At 33.9% G+C, this 10,887-nt stretch overlaps 1 long non-coding RNA gene across 1 annotated transcript; it reads left to right on the top strand.

The window, feature by feature from the left end:
• The first annotated feature begins 2,979 nt into the window (after positions 1 to 2,979).
• On the top strand, positions 2,980 to 5,649 carry LOC117419484 (uncharacterized). The gene is made up of 4 exons (XR_004547272.2): positions 2,980 to 3,026; positions 3,664 to 3,707; positions 4,271 to 4,401; positions 5,516 to 5,649. It is a non-coding gene; the product is annotated as an uncharacterized LOC117419484 (long non-coding RNA).
• Positions 5,650 to 10,887: the final 5,238 nt, after the last annotated feature.

Genomic DNA, 10,887 nt, shown 5'->3' on the forward strand with positions numbered 1-10,887 from the left:
CTAACTCTTATACTCGCATTGCTCAAGCATTCTATTCGAAAGTGTTTCAGCAGTGTTTTCCTTATTCTCGCACACACACAAATACATACACACATATACTACAGACAGTATTATTATTAAGCAGTCTGCTAATCATACTATTGTAAAAGAAAGTCTTGAATGCTTATATAAATCAGTATGCTTCTCAATATTCCCGCAAACTGTATAGTAGAATAAAACGTGCATAATAAGAATGTGCTTTGTTTAATAATGTATGCTAATTTCCAAGCAAGTTGTTTTGACCAAACAATCTACGCTTTCATTTGGCTGAGTAAAAACGCTCGGTTAAGCAGTCTATTATAAACATACATATCAAACTGTATGTTGTATATTACTTGTACTTGATTCACTTGGTTTACATATTCTACTAAGATAATGTACTTACAGCAAGTACAATATAGGCTAATTTTATAAATCGCACAATCATTTCCAAGATATGTTATTATTATAGGATCTCTACAATCACATCTCAAAAAATAACTCAAATATCGCCCACTAGGAAACTAACTGTTTGTTTTATTTACTCATTTGTTATCAAGAAACAATTTTACTTTATGTAACAATTCACATAAGAATAATAACGAAATGGACGTTTTCCATCCTAACACCAACATACCCAAGAGTTATCCAAAGGTTATCCAAGGTACCCTAGGCAAGCACGCAACTATGTTAACATACCTGATGTCTTCATATGACAAAGGTTTTGATAGACCTTCGCTGTTAAACAACACACTATCATATCTAATTAGTTGTCCCATTTTAGACACGTTCCTTTGTTGTCCTACATTGGATACAATTACAGCTCCATCTGTGCGCTTTGGAAAGCTCCTGGTAACCTGATACAGGGAGTAAGATTGTGGAGCATGTCGAGTCTTTTTGTTGTTCTCTTCACTCCACAAAAGAAAAATAAATAAATACAGGCATCTAAATGATTCAAGTACATGTTACAATCATTTTTGTTAAGTATAACAGATTCAGATACGTTTGCTGAACCATATTTAACGGATTGTCCTTCAGATGTTTTGTTCAAGTGGCAATATATGTACGCGTTTCACAATTACGCATTGAACATATTGCTTATTATATATTCACTGTGCCTTTCAACCATGTACTTATATTTGTCTTCTGGAAAAAAAAATGACAGTTGGAGTAACCCTAATCAATCAGAATTTGATTTCTGCTCATTAAAATTAAATCATGCGTTTGTATCTTTTCAATCTGTTGACAGGGTAATGGTGGTTTGTAAAGAGCTTTTTACTTTTTAGCGGGTGATGCACCCAGTCCTGAAAATATTATTGAAAGGCATGCTGTGGTTAATGTATAATTTGGAACATATGGTATTTTAAAATGCTACCCATTCTTTCTGGAGTGTCCAGACCTGTGTGGGTTTTGCTAATGATGCCCAATTAGTCATTAAACAGGGCAAACGAGCAGGGTTGTATAGATTTTCATTTGCTAATATTTGCTGTTCAAATATTTTCTTTGAAACGTTTACAACATTTTTTATCTGTAGGCCAGGCGAGGGACATCTGTGAAAGTTTTTTCAGCCTGTATTTTATGAATACAAACCTCAATTGGCCATCCACATTTTCCATCTCTACCTCTATTTGTTCATGGAAAAAATGTAATAAAAAAGTATATAGGTTGGATTTATGATTTATCAAATGCACTTTACCATATGGCAGGCGTGTTGGAAACAGTTTTTCGTGTTTGTTTAAAATACTCAGACAAGCAGGTAACACTTGTCTCAAAAAGAAGGATGCTCAAGTCACGTGACAACAAATCTTCAGTGAGTTTTGCCATTTTTAAAACAATGTTTATGAAACAAATGAAAATAAAACACTAAGGTGACATTGGATTTTAACCCTTTTAATATAATGCTTATAGGCAAATTACTTGGCAAACTTTGGAATAATCTACGAAACGAATGTATGTGATGACTGATTTTTGAGCCAAACAATGCTCTGGGATGCTGTCCACTGGTGTTGGTGCTGAAATCTGATCAACGTTTGTTCCCTGCAAGCTACACGACGTATCTGTTTTCCAGCTATAAACCTCTACCTGTAACACTAGGCTAATCTGCAAATTCAAAAACTATACTCATAGACCAATAGTAGAAATCATATAACACATGCACCGAAGTCAACCAATACAAAGTGTATGTTTTTTACATAAATAAATGCTATATGAAGAGAAACAGCAATAATCACAGGCCCACGTGTATGTTATGCTTGTTTTTGTTTTCATCAAAGGTAAACCCACTTAATGTATCTATTAAAAACCAAGAGGTTACTTCTGCAGCGATTTTAAACTGAGGGCTTAATACGTTGAGCCTATGCACCAGTATTAACTACAGCTGGATCTTTTAGATCGTCTTATAATACTAGGGAACTCACCTGGATTACATCAACCACTTGTTGAATTATAACCACAGCTAGTAGATGCAATTCAAGTTGTTTCTCGTAAAGTGTACTTGTAAATGTTGAACAAATCGACCCCAAAGTCACATTTTACATCTATGAATTTAACGATACACATTTTCAGAAATGCAAATGATTACTTGCGTGCAGGTGGATTGCGAGCCAACGCACATACTATTCATCCATATGCCTGTTAAAAATGAGGTGAGATAATTGTGTTTTCACAGAATACTTTTCCGCTCTACTTGATATATTTATTTATTTATTTATTTATTTTATTTTGCATAGCCAAACTGGTGCAGTTTAAGCAATAATATATGTATCAGAAAACGTTTTTAAAGTAATAGTTTTCTTGAAAGTTGGGATGTGATATGCAGAATTGCAGTGTAAACCATGCCTCCAAAACAGAACAATCTACATTCCTCCTCCTCTTAGATGACATCATCTGGATACCCTATAAATCTGTGCCATCACACTTGTAACACGCTAATGGATTGATCTGGTGAAGTTGGACTAACATCTGAGGCACATCGGGTTATGTTCTAATAGGGAAACTACGTTTTTAAGGTAGGAGAATTCTTATTTTTTGGCCACATATCATTACAGCTTTTGATTCGCTAACTAGTAGCCTACAGTTGTATTATACCAGTATTTTAATGACTATTTACATGCCTGTTTTGTTAAGTTTTTAGTTAGGCCTATACTGTAAAATAAATAAATAAATAAATAAATAAATAAATAAATAAATAAATGGAATAATTCAAATGAAACGCTTTTCACGAGCACAATACTCTTTGTAACAAACGCAATACGTGTACACTTATACCTATGCCACGAGACGTGGCCACTACGACAAATGTAAAACAAGTTAAACATATGTACAGAATGTGTGACAATATTTCATACAATTATTTTACTTTAGCTCTTACTAAGACTTATTTCATCACAACTATCGTCGTAGAATACCGATTGAAACCTGATTTCATTATTACTGCTTAATATATATATTAAAGGGTTGTTTTTAAGTGAACAAAAATGTTGTGACACTGTATTTTTAGTTGATTAGAACCAACCAGACACACACAGGCACGCACACACTTTGTCAATTTAATTTTTAAAAACGTTTGTATAAACCATATATTATGTTTGGAACATTTAACATCCAGTACTGTTTGTATCTTTTTTTGTGTTTTCTTTTTTCCAGAATAAGAAAAACTTGAAGCATTTGTGCAAAAATGTCACATGAAGGTTACTATTCACATTTTTTAAGTTCAAATATTTGCAATATTAGCTAACAAGTATATGCAGAGTAGCTTACTAAGTTTTTTTATATTATTTAAATGATTTGTTTGTATCAAACAATTAACTTTTCTCTTATTTGTGATATGATACCCTTTTAATAAGCTACATATCTGTATATATTTTTTATAGCTTTTGAAACCAAGGCACTATCGTTGTTGGACTGTGCTAGACATATCTAGTATATGCATGACATTTGCTGATTCATCTTAAATGCTGTTCGTTGTTAGTGGTATACACTATTGTTGACGATTAAATTGGCCAGCATGTTTGTAAGAATTTGCACATGTCCTACCCGTAAGGTATCATTTTGAAACTGTGCTTTGGAGTGTGCGTTTCGGTGCTGTTCAATTGAACTCATGCTCACTATACTGTAGATATTGCCTCATATGTCACTAAACCCCACTTACCCAAACCATGACCAACTTTGTGTCTAAGTTGCATTACGTCTACACATGAAGCTTACACAAGGACAAAGTTTTTCTTTAAATTGTATTTTATTCTCTTTTTAGGGATTGGTAGTGTAAATCAGCTTGGCGGGGTGTTTGTAAATGGTCGACCTCTTCCCACTTGTAAAAGAAAAAAAATCATCCAGTTGGCAGCAGGAGGAATGAGACCCTGTGAAATCTCTAGGATTTTACAGGTATTCAAATTCTTCTTTTTCTGAAATTCTTCTTTGGTTGAAACGTTATGCATTACTGCGGCTGCTTTCACGGACCCCGATTAGTTTTATCTTGGACTACCTTGTATAAGGTAACATTAGGTTGTTTAAAATATGTGTGCTTATCAGCAAATGTGAAGCAAGCAGTAAAAGAGAGATACAGCTTATGTGTTTACAAGCTAACATCTTGATTTTTTGTATTTATTGTAGGATTAATATGAAAGATTTAAATTAAATAAGATTGTCAAAAATAGAATAGTCTGAAATTATTTTAATCAATAATGAAGAGCATTATTTTTTGTGTGACCTTGGGGACTTTCCAATCGATCTCAACAGTGATAGCTCTAAATATTCAATATTAAAATGAGACAAAAACTGGAAGATTACTTAAAAAAAACTGGAATATACTTCAGAGATTTACACACAGAGAGGCGTTTTCATGAAGTTCCCTTTAGATCAATTGAATAGACCCCATTTGTGTTTTTTTAAAAAAATAGTAGCACTTTTTGTCATTAATAGAAACAAATTGGGCCAGCTATTCAGTTATATGTTGTATTATTATTATATTTGTTTATTTAGCAGACACCTTTATCCAAGGTGACTTACAGAGACTAGGGTGTGTGAAGTATGCATCATCTGCAGAGTCACTTACAATTACGTCTCACCCAAAAGACGGAGCACAAGGAGATTAAAAGACTTGCTCAGGATCACACAATGAGTCAGTAGCTGATGTGGGATTTGAATCGGGGACCTCCTGGTTACAAGCCCCTTTCTTTAACCACTGGACCACACAGCCTCCTATGACCATTTACATTTAAATATATTGTACAAAGAGAATAGATCCAAAGTCGGGTCTAGTTTCGAGGGACCAGTAGGAGATTCCTTTGCCTCGTTTTTAGCATGATATTATGAGACAGCAATATTTTGAAAGACATTGCAAAAAAAATAAATGGGTAACAAAGATTAATCTGGAAGGTTTAATACAGTGCCTTACTATATATATATATATATATATATATATATATATATATATATATATATATATATATATATATATATAATTTATTTATTTTATTATTATTTGTTTTTATTACAGGTGTCCAATGGCTGTGTCAGTAAGATATTGTGCAGGTACCATCAAACTGGTCTTTTATGCCCAAAGGCAATTGGAGGCAGTAAACCCCGCCTCCTAACTCATGAGGTCATTGCTAAAATTGGCCAGTATAAGAGGAAAAACCCTTCGATATTTGCCTGGGAAATCCAGGGGAAGCTTTTGTCTGAGAGGATCTGTACTCATGATAAAGTACCAAGTGTAGGTGAATTATTTTATTGTAAATATTATATGTATATTCAGCATTTAGAAATAAGAACAAACTGAAAAAAAGGTTTGTTGTTGAACCTGTATTGTCATGTAATATTTTTATAAATGGGTAATGTTGCTTTAGTTTAAATACAACATTTTTTGTAAAATATATCCTGATTATTTTTGTATAATGAAAAAAAAAATCAGTGTAGTTAATGGACTGGGCTGTTTCTAACCTGTGTTTCATGTCAACACAATCTAGGTTTCTTCTGTAAATCGAGTATTACGGAACATACAGTTGGAACTGGGCCCTCAACTACTGGAGAATTCTCTTGCATATCAATGTAATCCAGGTAAGAATCTATACAACATCACAGTGCAGTTAAGAAGGATGGAGAATCTAAGTTATAAAATTCTACTCTGAGATCTATATTCAAATCAAACCTAGAACATATTTGTAATTGTAAAAATCTGGGTTAGTGGAATTTATCATGCATCCAAGCTTATGGCGATCCCATAGCTATAATTTGTAACAGCTATGGCGCTGCCATAATTTTGATTTAATCCAGACCTAAGTCTCTGTTATGATGGAATACAAAGAAGGTCCAATAGCCAATGGGAGAATTGAGACAAATTCTGATAACCTTTTTTTTTTTTTTTTTTGGTATTTCTTTGGGTATTTATAAAAGTTTTTAATCAAAATACATTTCCCTGGTTTTGAAAATAGTGGCATACCAAAGAAGATTTGTGGTTGACAAAGCTGATCTTAAAGGCAAATATTTAAGTCAGATATCTGGTATCTTATGGTATACACTGTATATGTGGACTGTGGGCAAACCATTTTATTTAGTCCCTCATTGTAAGCGCAAAACATCCTTCTATTCTAGATTAGCTGTACAATGCTAGAGTTTTAGAACAACACTCGTTTTCCATTTGATTTTGTGTGTCACCAGCAGGATTTATTGAACAGAGAGCACCCATCACTTTGAAAGCATTGCAGCTAGACGCCAGAAAGGATTCTGGGCCACAGAAGATCCAGCTGGCAATTAGCCAGAACCGAAACAGAACGGTTTTTAGTCAGGGACAGTCAGAGGCCTTAGAAGAAGGTACCATTCCCCCTCTCTTTCAAATACTGTCTTATTTGTGTACACCTAATACAACTTTAAACCCTTGCTCATATGAATGTATAACATGCATTATCAGGGACACACTTTTTTATGTATGTTACCTTTTTGTATCATGGTTTTAGTATTTGGAAGGACTCACTATCCAGATATATTTGCAAGAGAGAAACTGGCTGCAGAGCTCATGCTTTCTGAAGCGACAATACGGGTAAATCTATCTCAGCATTTCCTACAGATAATATGGTTGTCAAGATCATTATATAATACTATGTCAGATAGTTATGTAAAATAAGGGAATTGTATTATTATTATTATTATTATTATTATTATTATTATTATTACTGTATTTATATTACTTGTGAATCTAGTGCCTATGGAAGTATGTGTGGTGGTTTTGTGACCACATGGGCTATGGTCACTGGTTGTGACCTCAAACTCATTTGAACTGTCACTTGATGTCTCCAGAAGAGAAATGCTCAAACAGCTATTTGATTGCCTGGTGAGTTACAGAAATTGGGTTAACATTACCAAAATGTTCTTAAACATTATTTGCACCACAAAAGCTATATGGTGGTCAGTGTTGTAATTAAAGACTAAAGCATGTGAATTGGCTGGCTGTTATATCGATTTCTTTTTCTTCAAAGATATGGTTTTCCAACAGAAGAGCTAAGTGGAGACGGGAGGATAAGCTTAAAACTGGAGTTTCTTATAAAGATAGTATGTGTTCTTCTTTATGATTAAGTGTTATTATAGACTGTTTGGCTACAAATCTTTTAATATATATATTTTTTTCTTGCAGAAGTACAAGCTAAAGCAAAAATGATCAGTCTGGTTTCCTCTTTACTCAGGTTCCTTGTGCACAATGAGTCCACATTCAGTAGCACCTACTCCTCATGCCTTTGCAGCTTATCATCCATCAACATTAACTGGCTGTCTTTCTGTACAGGTGCTGTATGCTGCAATATTACTAAAACTTAACTTTTTAAAATATATCTGTAAAAATGTTCCTATTAAGAATACACTATGGCTACATGTACAGTGACTTTTACCACGCCAAAGTGGTAGGTTCTCTTCCAGTGATGCACAATTTTGATGATAAAAAGGGGCCTTTTCAATTGTAACTTTATATAATTTTAGCTACTTCAATGAGGCTGCCTGTACGACATAGACACGTTTGTTGTATGACAATGGTACAACAACTCACCAGTCCTTTATTTTCGTTGTAAACATGTTCTATATGAACACAGACAACAACATACAACACTAACATGAAGTGGTTGGGATAAGTGTGAATGTGGGGAGTTTGTGGCTAAGTTGATTGATAGAGCTTCAAAATGGTTAGTTGAAATGTTTATGTGTAATGCAAATCACTCACAGATACTACTGTTGTGACAATGTAAAGTGATACTAATTTGAATAAACACTTGTTTAGGGATCATATTGTTAGAGGTTAAAAAGCTAATCTGGAAAACATGTTGAAAGAGCTACAGTGTGAATATCTCTTCTTTACCTGATCTCATAAGAATGACCGTAAACATGGAACACTAAGACATTGATGTGAAGGCTTTAACACTGATGGAGTGAAATACACTGTAGAAAGTGATGCTTATTGTAAACCAGTGAAGTGAAACCTTTCATATTCTGTGATTTAGGAACAATGGGAACCAGTATCTACACCAAGCCCTTTGAACACAGACAGCCTGAAAGAACACAGTTATGATTTTAGTAAGAATAAAACAGCAAACATCTCTCATAATATAACATCTACTTTAACATCAGATAAATCATATCAAGGTAAGAATAATATGCATTAACAAAATAATGTCATAAAATCTCTCCTCCATTCAGGTCTTATTCACAGGAGGCAGTGTGGTCCAGTGGCTAAAGTCCAGGGCTTATAATCAGATGGTCACTGGCTCAAATCCCACCGCTGCCACTGATTGACTCACTGTGTGACCCTGAGCAAGTCACTTAACCTCCTTCTGCTCCATCCTATGGATGACATGTTAAATCAATGCCCTATTGTAAGTGATTTTGCATATAATGCACAGTTCACAGCCTACCTCTGTAACACATGTATGTCTTAAATGTGCAGTTTTGAAAGAAACACCTGCATTTTCATTTCAGTGTCTGAGGTACGAAAATAATATACAATTAATGTTTCTGATGTTTTATTTTATGTGTATCTTTTCATTTATGTATTTTCATTTTTCTCTTTTCACAGCTACCAGCTGTTGTAGAATGCCTCGAGTGGGAAACTGTGCTTCAGTTACTGCTTCTCTTGCCTCTTCTTACTTACATCCTACTGTGGACAGGATACCATTTCCTGTTTTTGCTAGGCCTTATGCATCACTTCCTATAACCCTTTGTTCTCAAACACAGCACCTTTATCTTGAAGGAGATAAAGCTTCACTTCATCCCTTCCAGACCTGCAACAATGGATACTGGTTAGAAAATGCATCACAGCCTATAAACATCCTTAACTCATCTGCTTTTGACTTACAATAACACACACATGAACAATAGTTCAAGTAAATCACATCTACATTACTGAGACATAGTAATGGGATAAAAACTTGATACCCTTTTGCCAAAACGGATCTTTTTGTACAAAATAAAACAACACTGGTTGCAAATGTGAAATGTATCACAGTTAGTAGACCATACCATTATGGTGAAAAGGTTCATGTCAAGGAATGTCCACTGTAATTGGTCAGCTGGAACTGAATCATTACTCATAATAAATGATACAGTAATTGGAGTTTTAATGTACTGTATGTTGTATACAGTAGTATTCTGGAACTATAAGAGTGGCTAATTGAACCTCTGGCATGTCTACTCTGGTTCTTTGTCAAGTGAGTCTAGCAAACTTTATAATGCTCTTTTGCATTTTACAGACATTGAAGCCCAGTGTAGTTTATTCACTTCACATGGTTTCACTTTATCTCTATCACTGGTTTTCAAAATATGGGAAATTCAGTAGAATCTTTCAAATGTGTTGTAATTAAATGCCTCTACAACTGAACTGGATTTGATGACCTGATACCACTTTATGTTGCCATTCCGCATCAGTGCCAGAAGAGGGCATTGTTACGAGTATAAATACAGGAGATCACGTGGATAGCAACTGCATACAAATAGAATGCTGAATGGATTATCTATAACAAACAGCTTAAAATGATCTACAAAATAATGTCTTTAGAGATAAATAAAATAAATATTTCAGTTATTTTTTTCATTTTTTTTACATTAATTAGTAAATGGTAGAATTCAGTCCCTGTGTTCAATTCACAATTACAGTTAGAAGTTAAGCATCACCTAGAATTTTAGGACTGAGACATAATAAAAAAAAAATTAAAAAACAACTATAGAACATAATTTAGATATTTTATTTAACCATGTAATCAAAGAAACTACAAAATTATACCGCAAGTCTCCAGGAAGCCATAATAGTGGTACAGTATTTTATGTTAGATTTCAAAATGTCAAATTCTTAAATGTTCTTTTTTTGTGAAGGGATATGGAAAACTACAAAGCGGTATGTATTTCAATATGTTAACGTAACACTACTCAGCAGGTTTCATTCGACTTTATGAAGCTAAATTAGTTAATTCTATAGGGTGATGCAAAACCTTTTGGCCATAGCTGTATGCGATGTAACCAAGCTTTTTTTTTTTTAAATGAAGTTCTACTATTCTAGTATAGAGGAAGAACAATTTACTGTACCGGAGTGTCATTAGCGGCTTTTTTTGTTAATAAAAACAATACTGAATAATTGAACACATTCAATATTTAATCATGATATGAAAGAGTTTCATCATTTTAACTGGATGTAAAAATAATGTAAGTCGCCCTGGATAAGGGTGTCTGCTGAGAAATAAATAATAATAATAATTTCCTTTAATAAACATTTGGGCTGATGGTTCAATCCAGAGAAGCTTGGATAGAAGCATCCGTAACAAGCTGCTTCTGAGGCATTGATATATGCATTGTGTACTTGCGCCTGTCACCTAGGTCAACCTTGCTTTATCAAAAGCAGCA

The sequence above is a fragment of the Acipenser ruthenus genome, chromosome 14 (genome assembly GCF_902713425.1).
Source record: "Acipenser ruthenus chromosome 14, fAciRut3.2 maternal haplotype, whole genome shotgun sequence".
NCBI classification, from domain to species: domain Eukaryota; kingdom Metazoa; phylum Chordata; class Actinopteri; order Acipenseriformes; family Acipenseridae; genus Acipenser; species Acipenser ruthenus.